This window comes from Diadema antillarum, unplaced genomic scaffold (assembly GCF_040938485.1).
Source record: "Diadema antillarum isolate AM-2024a unplaced genomic scaffold, OU_Dant_1.0 seq00000048_RagTag, whole genome shotgun sequence".
Classification (NCBI taxonomy): domain Eukaryota; kingdom Metazoa; phylum Echinodermata; class Echinoidea; order Diadematoida; family Diadematidae; genus Diadema; species Diadema antillarum.
Genome location: NW_027271157.1, coordinates 113,487 through 125,613, shown reverse-complemented (window position 1 = coordinate 125,613; position 12,127 = coordinate 113,487). Strand labels below are relative to the sequence as shown.

The window sequence follows — 12,127 nt, the reverse complement described above, 5'->3', positions numbered from 1 at the left end:
GTCACCTCCAAAACCTCTCACTCCATTTAAAAAGTAAGTTTTGTCCTTCGTTTACAACGCGAGCTGTAACCATCCGCCGCCTACTACTAGCATGCCAGTGAGGGCAGACGGACGAAGAGAATAAGGAGAAGAAGAAGGGGGGAAAAAAAGACTTGCTCATCCGTCACTGGTGAAATCCGAAGAAAACAACGGGGCCTTTATTTTCTTTCACTCAATGCCAAGCCCCGAACGCATCTACTATGCACTCTGCCCAGGCAATGCCTCAGTTTTGACGCATAATGAGAAGAAAAGCTGAATGGTCTGATGAATATTCAGAGCTCGTGGACACGCCCCCAACTACTCCCTATGACAGTCTGCTCCATTGAAGCTCTGTGTTAAGCCTGTCTATTAGCATCTGTGTGTGTGAGTGTGTGTGTGTGTGTGTAGTGGCAGAAGAGGGTACAGGACTGAGGGCTTGTGTGTGTGTGTGTGTGCGCATGTGTATGCATGTTGTCTTGCGAGGACTGCATTTCATGTTGGTAATCTAGATCAGTGTCGGACAAGTGTGTGTCAGTGTGTGTGTCTACATGTATCTGTGTGTGTCTCTCTGAGTGCGTGTTGTGAATGTACAGACACAGAAAGACATGCAACCAAACAGTACGTGGGTGGGCTCCTCGCGATGCAGCGCTCCTTGTGTATAAATGTCATACACACTCAAAGCCATTCAATGCCTTCGACTGCAGTGGGATTCGCAGTCATGCTGCCATGAGCTCACCAAAGTGCCAAGTTCACACACCGCTACAAGACAGTGAACTAACTCTGATCACACAGAGAAGATCCCTGGTAGAGTTCAGCTTCTCATGAATATTCATATCAGGCATCACTGACCACACCCCTAGAAATGACAACACAATGCTCCCATACTCCCATCTTTCCATTTTTCCTTCCAAAAGATGGACCAAAATGTGGTATTTTGTCACAATTGTGGCCCATCCTCACTTCAAAATTGCAGTGTTTCATGTTAGGAGTAATACATCCTTTTTCTTCCTCCATCTTGTCCAATATAAACCAATTTCAACGCCAATCGTCTTTTCAAGTTTGCTTCCTTCATCTGAAGACATCATATCAAATTTGACATCTTTGCTATTTCACTTTTTGGTCTTCATCGCACATCACATTCAGCATCATAGTTGGTATCATTTTTGCTTTTTATGAGTAGCACAGATATTTCACTTTTGACACAACCATCAAATGTTAAGGATTTTCTTTTTCAGTCCATGCTCTGCACTTTTTTCTTTTTTTCAGAGATAGAGCATGTACCCAAAGCATAAAGTAAAGTGGATTTAACAGTGGATACAGAAATATAATACATGAAGCGCAATACAATAGTGAAGTTCTAGGAAAATCAGACAATCAGTTTCAATAGTCATGAATTTGTAAGGGTTTGGTTGAATCTGCACGCTATCATGGCTGGCTCGCAATGACTGCAACAATATGTGATGTCACAGTAGTACAGTATATTGATGTTAAAGAAGATACTTTTATTGATTGAGAATTTCCCAAAATTTTACTTGCAACTGATTGACAGATTGTCCTATATACCAAAATAAAATAAGCACTGAATTAACCAACAAAAATTAATGAAAATTTTTACTTGTGATATCATCATTAATCAATATTTCTGCATTCACAGCATATCATCCACTATATTTAATATGTCAGGGGTAAATTCCCATGTACTCAAAAGCTTGTTTTATTTTTCTGTTCTTTCTATCCGTACACATTATCTTATGTAATTCACCCTTTATACTACCCACGTTCAAGTATAAAGGAAGGCCGAGGAAATGGACAGAAGGGTCACAGAACTTTTGTCTAATCATACCGGTATGCTGATTTTAATTGTACCCTGCCTGACTAAAAGTCAAAACCACTTAATTCGACCTACATACTTCAATTAAAACATATCCAGAGAGGGACACACACACACAAAAATGAAACAAAAAGACTGTTCATACAGAGGAATGATTCACAGTCCGCAGAGAGAAAAAAACAGGGTTTCTTTGGAAAAACTGCAACATTACGGCCAGGTCCCATTGGTGTTTAGGAAGATTTGCATATAAATTGTGCACAGAATTGGTTTATATTCGCTAAACATCCGCAGCCAAAATTTTGTGCAGCCCAAAAATCTATGCAACAGAAAAATGCGCCTCTGCATATGATTGTGGATGTGTGCAGATGGATGCCGGCCAACTCATACGAGCATGTTTCTTGAATAAACCAGTTTTAGACGCAAATTCATGCGCAAATCTTCCTAAAATGCCAATGGGACCGGGTCCTTAGGATGAAAGTTGCTTGAAGATTTCACTATATATCTAAAGCCACCATAAACATCTGCAGTAATTTGGGGGTTCCTGTTGTTTTTGTTGTTGTTGCAGTTCAATTCAATTCAATTCAAGTTCGGTTTTATTGAAAATTACCCCAAAAATTCCAAAGATGAACCATAGTTGGTTTAAATCAAAACTGGAAAACAAAAAATCATAACATAGGCCTAATAACATTTATACAACATAATGTAATTATCTTCTTTTTTTTTTTTACTTTTTATATGAAATACGTTCTTAAGATGTTGCAGCAAAGAAGTTTTCCAAGAGAAAATTCATAATGTCTGTTCCCTGACACTTTCAATTGATTTACTACATTATTCTCTGCAGCCACTAAAGTTCAGCAGAGCCCCGTAGGCTATTGCATTCCTCTAATAACTCAACTTCCTCTAAATGTGGGAATTATCACACATTTTGTGTGCATGTGTATGTGTGTGTGTTTGTGTATGGTTTCTTTTGTTTGTTTGTTTGTTTGTTTTTTGAGGGGCTGGGCCACTCTCATCGAACTTTGTACATAATGATTTGGATTCCCAGAGAGTATTTCTGTACAAAATCTAATATTCCTAGATGTTTCTCATGCTGTCATTACTCACAACAGTTCAGTTGAACACAAATTCTCCCTCCCCCCCCCAAAAAAAAAAAAGAAAAAAAAGAAAAAAAGAATAAAACTGTTTGAATCCACTTTCAGTATGAATGTCACTGAACTTTTCATACACATGTGTGAACCACATATTTCTGTGTGTGTGTGTGTGTGTGTGTGTGTGTGTGTGTGTGTGTGTGTGTGTATTCCCCCACACCACTCGTTGTCAGATCACGAGACTGTGTAAAAGATGAATGTTACAAGAACAACATTTTGTCATAGTAGAAAAGGGCAATAGTAATAAAAGTATTACAGACTTTTCAAGGCTATCTGAACACAACCTTTTTCATGTTACATAAATACCTGCATTATTTGGATGCAATAATTCAACCACAAACACCCCAACTTGTGTACGTGCGTCTGTGCCTTCATATTTTCGTGCTGTACATTAGTAAGGGTCTCTGGTACTGAAAAATTGAATCCCTACGCTTGTATGAGAAAACGCAGATCGCATCTTCACAGCATTTTCACAGCCATGCAAATGCTGACGATGCCAAAAAACTGAAAGTCACACTCGCTTCTGGGCGTGAGAAATGCTAGTTCCGATGATTCGCCAGCTCGCGAGTTGGAAGAAAGTCGCGAAAGCGACATCGCGTCAGACTTTCTCCAGGAAGAAGACGTGCGCTTACATTGGGAACTTCCTCCACGCGCTACCCCTTTTGCCAATTCCGCGCCGGAGAGGGAACATCTAGGTGACAAAAATTGCAATGATTCTTTCATTTCCGATCGGTGACCTTGCGCCCTCCTAATCTCACACAGGGGGTGCGAGGATTCACCCCTAATCGAAGCGGGCGCGGTGGAGATGGGGGAGCGCGGCGCTTAATTGTATGCAATGTGTGCCGCTCTTCCCTCGGAGAGATAACAGGGCCCGGAATGCGGCGCCATGGCAACGCGATCAACAAGCCTATTAAGTGATTAGTTTATATTAATAACATTGACAGTTCATGGTCTTATCGCCACACAGCAAGGGGAAGTCAAGGAAAAGGAAAATAAGATGGGGAAAAAAAGAAAAAGAGGAAAAAACAAAGAAGGAGAGAGGAGAGACAGAGAGAAAAGAAAACAGATTTTTATCTCAGAGACTGTCACAAGGCTTGATGAATATACATTACATGGCTCTGCCAAAAGTTTTCCAATTACTCAGCAACAGTCTGGAAGAAAAAAGAAAAAAAACTGCTTAAAGAAAAAAGCTTTCGAAGTATAAAAGATTGCAGAAAACTTGGTAGACTTTTACAAGGAACAACACTGGAAGAGTAAAATAAAAGCTTAAAGATGAAAACCTGACAATTTGATACATCTTCAGAGTCTTGTACTCACTAGGAATAGGGGTATTTTACAAATGTAAACTTTTATAGAATTAATATTTCATTTTAGGTTTGAAATCAAATTCACAGAACTCTGTTCTTCATAGAATTTATTTTATGGATGAGGGCATTTATGTTCAAAAATGTGAATACTTCCAAAAATATTTGCATAGATTTTTTTTTCTTTCAAGGGATAGCAGTTCAGTATTATACAAAGTTCACAAATAAAATGTATCTTACACAAACCTTTTTTTTTATAGGAAAGAGAGGAAAATGAGAACAATGCCCCTACTTCTGACAAATGAGGTAAGAGTATTGGTTTATACTTTTTTTTTCAATTTCTTGGTTCTTTAGTGGCTTTGTGAGTATGTTTATAAGTAAATCTGTTTGTTTGTGTACTTGTTTCTTTGTCCATTAGTCTGTTTGTACGTGCATTTGTTAGTTTGTCTGATATCTTAATATTCTATGCCATGTCTCAACTACAAAAAAGTATGGTGATAGGAAAGATATCGTACAGGACTTGTCTGAAGTCGTGTCTTATCTCAAAAGCCAGTTGTAGTGGAAGAGAAGGGCACGTAGAAAAGTATATAATGCAAAAATTTGTGACCATATCCAAGCGAAATCAACATTTCTACATGGAAACTGGAAGAGAAACTTCGACAGGCACATGAATCCAATGAATACAATTCCAGACTATAACTTTTGTACTCAAAAGAGGATACTGGTTTGATTCACTTAAACTTCATATGAAGAAAACCTCATATTTTTGCATCACTTGAGAGTTTTCAAAAGTTGGTCAAACACTTGCGGACACACACTCTATACCCTCTCTGCACCGCTGGTTTCAAGATGTCCATGACAATCTTGTTTTTGGCTGTAACAGGAGCTTTTTTAGTGTGTGATACCACACCATGTCAAGTAGGTCACGAGGAACACAACTAAAATTGAACAAAGAGAATGGCCGAGGCTTCATCGTAAAAGAAAAGACACAAATTCAAACCGAAACACTTTTTATATCGTACATCATTTTTTGTTTTCCTGCAATGTAAGTGTGCAATTATGACTTTAAAGGAGAAAGGGTCATCCTCGCTACATTTCTCAATCAGAATCAGGATTTTTTTTACAACGTTTTTTGTGCACGAACCAATGGAAGGACTGGAATTAATGACAGCTTCATCTCAGCTATGTTTGCTATGTACTTGCCAATAATATCACTACTTGGTGGACATACGGGAAATTTTAAAAAAATGAAACTTTGTTATGATATATCCAATTTTGATGACATTTCTACCATTATGTTCACCCATTTCTATTCTTCTTTATTAAAGTAACAATTCTGAACATGGTGTGAAATTACACTTATGAGGAGTTAGCACTTATGTATCGTCACAGCAATGTCAGAACATCATCCCATGATCACACTGGAGGAGAAGGCAAGAGAGCTGGATGAGTGAATGAGAAGGATGGGGGGGGGGGGGGGGGGGTGTCAATGCTTTTCAGAGGGCGGAGGCTGATCCTGATTGGACGTGCATAGTTTGCGGTTTTGTCACGGGAAATGGAAGTTTCCAAACAAGGCGGATTGCGCCAGATAATGGCTGGATGCGGATTCAGGGGAAATCGTCTCATTTGTTGTGATTGGACTTGGCAGTGACTGACAATTCTCCTGTCAGATTCCTTCAGCAATAAACTCGCGCTTCAACTACCTCTCCTGGTCTCTTTTTTCCATCTCTCTCTCCCTCTCTCTATCTCCCTATCTCCCTATCTCTCCCCCCAACAGTCTTCATCTATTTCTTTCTTTATCCTTTTCTATCCCTGATTCATCTGTCTCATTTACTCTCATTCAACTCCTTTTTTTCTTCTCGTTCTCTTTTTCCATTCTTCGTTTGCTATCTACCTCCATATCTCTCCCCCACTCTTTCTATCTCTCTCTCTTTCTTTCTTCATTCTTTCTGTCCCTATCTTCTATCTTTCTCTCCCTATCTTCCTATCTTTCATCTTTCTCTCTCTCCATCTGCCAACCCATGCAGAATTATCTAAGCACACATACGAGGTAACATAACACAACTACATTGTTCTTATGTAGAAAGGTGCATATCGTCGCTGGGGCGACAAGACCTCTTAACTACAAAATGTCAAATGTTCAGGAGAGCCAAAAAACATGGCGGCCAAAGCACTGTGGCGAATGGGATAGCCTTTCCTTTGACATGCCGTGGTGGCTTCATTTCTGAAGTAAGACAGTTTAGATTTGGACAGGACATCACTTAACCTATTATTTGACCATTAATCCAAAAAAGTCATTTTCACCAAAATTCTATACAAGGTCTTGTCACCCCAGCGACGATATATATGTACATACATATATAAATATATATACGTTGACACACATTTTGGAGGAGAAAGTAGAGAAAGAGTGAGCAAAAAAGAAATATAAACAAAGTACATTTATTATATTCATATGTTTTTCAGATCGAGTCTGAGTAGATACTGTATGCATTTTCACTCCAGCTTTTTAGCAGGTCGCTGTAATTTTTGACAACTGTTTCTGTTTTGATAACAGATTAAATCCAATTTCAAAGAAATCTAGGGTCCGACATCGCATCAAAGAAAGTAAAAAGATGTATTTCTTCCAAGAATCAAAACATTCTCATCGATTTAAATAATGGTAAATACACTGATCTACTGTCAACTGCTGGTCTTCTGTTACAATTACATGCATTGTCCATTATCCATGACAATTTTACTTCCTTTTTATCTTTCTTTACCATGCACACCTAGTTCATTTTCACATGTACTGAGGGTGCATAATTTCAATCACGATTCCAGTGATGCATCAGTATAATCAATATTCAAATGACAAATTTTGGCCATGTGAATACAAACTGGAATCATGGAGGCTGATTTGAATCGTAATTCAAATCGTAATTCTGATGATGGTCTGGTGTTTTCCAGTGACAATTCTCAAGGATTGCGGAACGAAACAGTCGTGTGTACGGATTTACCTTCAATCGTGCTTTCTTGGGGGGGGGGGGGGCTGCGCTTAAGGTGACCATTCAACCACTTCCACAGAAAAATCGCACTCCTTACCTTTCAAGAGTAATTGACAGAAACTCTGAAAGAAGCCACACCCCCTCTCCCTGCTCTGAAATTCAAAACCGCAGAATTCGCAAAGCCTTCCTCCATCGTGCATACGGATGATAATTCTAACTGTAGTTGTAATCGTAACTGTAATTCAGCTTTGTGCACGTGTGAAAACTGCCCTGTTTTTCTCTCGAACTTCTCTTTTTCAGTCTATCTCTTCTTGCACTCTGAATATTACATGATGAGGATTTTAGTCCACATGTTGGTTCCAGTCCAAAAGAGATGTCAGTGCATTAAAGGGATAGTACAGTATTGGTAGAGATGAGAATTGGGCTTTTAACATTTTGCGAGATACCAAGAAAACACTTATGATAGTAGTACAGAGCATAGCATTTTAAGAGGAATTCGAAGTTTATTTGATGATAATCGGGTTAGGAATGACTTAAACATCCAAAAACACAGTAAAACAAAGCAATCGTAATAATGTGTGGGTCCCACACTTTATTAGAATCGCTCTTTTATGAATATCTCAGCCATTTCAAAACCAATTTTCATCAAATAAACGTTGAATTCCTCATAGAATTACATGCTCTTTCATATTTCATAAGGTTTCCCATTATCTCACCAAAAAATGTTAGAAACCTGAAATTAGGTTTCAACCAAAACTGTACGATCCCTTTAATGCATGATTAACATCCAACACATTTTAATGGTTGCACCATTAATCTTATCCAAGACGATTTGGTTGGCATTATCAATAATGCATAAATCTACTGATATCTCCCTTTCATCTTTTTTTTTTCTCTCTCTATGTGTTTTATTGATTTTCAAAAACAAATCATACATAAAAACAAGACAATCAAAGCCCAAAAAAAAAAAAAACAGCCATACCAAGTATTTCACAAAATAGGAGTTGTCACCCATTTTCACAAATCATCTTAAGCAAAATAACGTAGGATTACGAGAGATGTCCCCAGCAAACCGCCGACAAACCCGCAAACATGCCAGCAGGACCGCCGCTCAATCCACCAGCACCAATCCGAGCCTCTGGCTCCCTTTCATCTTTTATACATTATACCCTGTACTATCTATCTATTCATCGTTCCATTTTTGTCTGTTGGTGATGTTAACCAGTGGGCAACAGGACGTGACCGTGGGTGAATTCGCGGCTTCCCTCTTTATAAGCACATTTTGAGAAGTGATTATGCAACAATTACTATCATCATTCATCACATTATATGCCATGCTGTCTGTACAATGCTCAGCATACCTGTGTAGCATAAATACAACAAGCGGCTGCACATTGCACCTGAGTAGTATATTATGTACAACATGCGGCTGCACATTTTACCTTGTTTGGGGGATTTTTTATATTTTTATTTTTTTAACAGCAAAAAAGCTGTGTACTCAATACAAGAAAATGCATCCCTAAACTGATGGCATTTCCTCACAATTATTTGATAAACCCATGCAAAGAGACCAAAAACAACAACAGACCCGCTCCGCAGTATAACACCTGACAAATGAACCCCGAGGCCACTTTCTCTCACAGAATTTGACATATGTTTCATAAGATAGTGAACATGAATGTATGTAAGTAGCATGTCGCCTCATGGAGAATAATGTGTTATCCAGGAATTGGGGGGGGGGGGGGTCTGATATTTGGATGTGGCAGTACCACCATGTGTTATTTTGCCACATCCGCATTCAGGTACTGTACAATGTGAACATATATGTGCAATTAAAAAAAAAACAACAACAACAACAACACAAAAACAAACATGCTCTTTAGTGCATACATCAAACTCATTCCCTAAACAGATATTTGTGACACCGATGAAAAAATGATCATGCAGATGTAATCATGTGAACAAGATTATCTGACGCCTTGTCATTAAGTTTCTTTCTGCCTCCGAAATCTAAAGCAACAATCAACAGAAAAAAAAAATACATGTAATGATAATTATCAAACTGCCAACATAGCTGGTTTTTTTTGTTCATTTGTTGTTGTTTTTTCACAGATTGATTCTATTGGGCTCTTAGTGCAGGGAATAATTTGCCTGGTATCGTGTGGCAATTTGCTATTTATTTTTATACCACTGCTACACAAACTTTCTTTTATGTAGCAGTTTTCCTCCACAGAAGTGTACAGATTACCATTTCGTAATCATTCATCAGTTGAAATTACCATAAATCAAATTTGATTTTGAAAAATTAATTCCTATAGTCTACATCAATCCAGACCTTATTCATACTTAGCACTCTACAAACATTGTGCAACCTTCCAAAAGAATATACCCATCTCATATCCAAATTGTATTTTGTAATCAAGATTTCCCGCAGCTCAATCTCGGCAAATACTGGTAATTGAGAGAGAATGGTTGAGAATACTTCCCGTGAAATACATCATAAAAAAGTTCATCTCTGGGTGAATATTTCTATTCAAGAGAGGGCAAGGAAATAGGGTAAATTATGGGGGAAAAAAATTGGGACAAAAGTCATAGGAAGGGGACTCGTATGTTGAATTGAGACGTCAGCTCATCGTTTCGAGGGACGGGACGTGCGGAGCGACAGGCAGGAAGCCGGGTTATCCGCGATACGGCCGGAGCGCTTCGCTAATCGCCCAGCTCCTGACAAGGGGGGAGCCTGGATGCGCCAGATAAAGCGCCGAGATACAGCCCCGCACTTGTTTCAAAGAGAAAAACGGAACAAGTGCACCGTGAGGGCAGCTTCGCGAGGGTGTCTTCCCCCCACATCAACAACAACAACAACATCAACAGGACAGAAACGACCGCGGCAAACATAAATATCCTCTACGTGAGCAAACAGCGGCTGTCCATTCAATGCATGGGCATCACACCACTCTCATTATCGACATACGGCGAGATTTCTCGATATCAAATTATTCTCCGCGATTTGAGATATTTTAAGAAGCTCTGACACCAAATAATGACACTTTGGAGAGGCGAGAGGATGGTATTCATTATTTATTTTTCGCAAATCATTACTCTAGAGCAAAAGGAGCCACGGAAGGTTTGTATCAACAAACTACTCCCCCCATCCCCACCCCTGGCTCCGAAACCAGGCTAACATACATTGGTATCTTTCACTTAACCCTTACACTGTTCACCAATTGGTACATTCACTCGTGCCAAATTTGCATATTGGCAGAGATACTTGGAAACTGTCAATGAGTAAAAGATTACCTAATCCCCCTAATCCCTATTGTGCTATCATGGGCTTCCTGTGGGAGGGATTAATTGTTATATATGCCTGAGTGGGCTGTCCGATGTAGCAATGAGGTCGGGTATGTGGGGATTAACTGAATGTGATATGTCGAGTGAAACAGTTTCCAAGTTACAGCAGTCAAGTACCTGTGCACATCAATGGTTAAACAAGCTCCCATTGATTAATGTTATACAAATGATGCACAGGATAGAGTGTGTTAGTGTAGGCATGGTGCACTCGAGGGTATAATTTACAATTGTGAAACATGCACGAGGCGAAGCCGAGTGCATGTTGCACTACATTGTAAATACCCGAGAGTGAGCTACGCCTCCACTAACGCCACGAAATAATCCTGTGCATCATTTGTTTTATAAAATGGGTCGAAAATTCGAAAACTAACATCATTTTTCAGCGTTTTTCACATACCTTTGTGGGTCAAGACGTCCGAAGATGTTCGTCCCAAACATTTACGTACGTCGCACTCGCGGAAGTCCCGCACATACAGTTTAAGTATAATGGGGGTTGGGTTTTCGGACACTTAAGTTCCCACATGAAAACTTACTTATTTTACATAGAATATGCACCCTTTACCTTAAAGACTTGATATAGACTCCTCATATAGGCCTACTAGACAACATACTCTGAAAACGGCGTGAGAATTAACCTGCTAAATCGTTGGATTTGCTCTTCAAAGTGACTCCATGTACGCGTCCGGTCCCATAACGCTTGGTCTACTGTACTGTACAAAGTGTACTTATAGTAGAGTATATATGTACGTATGCCACACATGTTACTAGTATGCACAAGGGAAGACAGGCCGGCCGGCCGGCAGCCCGAACTAGAAGTTGTTTACAGGATTGACAGTGCGTATGCATGCAATTCATCAAAGGAGCCGCCGCGCGCACAGACGGTCGGCAATCTACCATAGGATTACAGGCAGTGCAATTGTACTGAAGTAAAGGAAGGAGGTGTGTCTCATTTCAGCGCTTCCTATTGGCTACATTCTTGAACCCATTTTATAATCTCATGTCATCCACTCTTCCAATATTCAAGGAAACTTAAAGGGATGGTACAGTATTGGTGGAGATGAGAATGGGGCTCTTAACTTTCTGCGAGATACCAAGAAAACACATATGAAATAGTACAGAGCTAACCATTTTGAGAGGAATTCGAAGTTTACTTGATGAAAGTCGGGTTTGGAAGGACTGAAACATCCCAAAACAAAGTAAAACAAAGCAATCGCAATAAAAGATGGGTCCCATACTTTATCAGAATTGCTCTGTTATGAATATCTCAGCCATTTCAAAACCAATTTTCATCAAATAAACATTGAATTCCTCATGGAATTACATGCTTTTTCATATTTCACAAGAGGTTTCTCATTATCTCACCAAAAAAATGTTAGAAACCTGAAATTAGGTCTACACCAAAATTATATGATCCCTTTAACTGTACTTATGGGCCTCACAATGAACCCAAAGGTGGGACCTACAGTATAGATTCAGATCAGATCTAGTTGG

The 12,127-nt window shown here is 39.3% G+C and overlaps 1 protein-coding gene across 1 annotated transcript in view; it reads right to left on the bottom strand.

The window, feature by feature from the left end:
• LOC139725518 (transcription factor Sox-6-like) overlaps positions 1-12,127 on the bottom strand; it is a 203,467-nt gene that overhangs the window by 158,687 nt on the left and 32,653 nt on the right. The gene's annotated exons all lie outside the window — the stretch shown is intronic.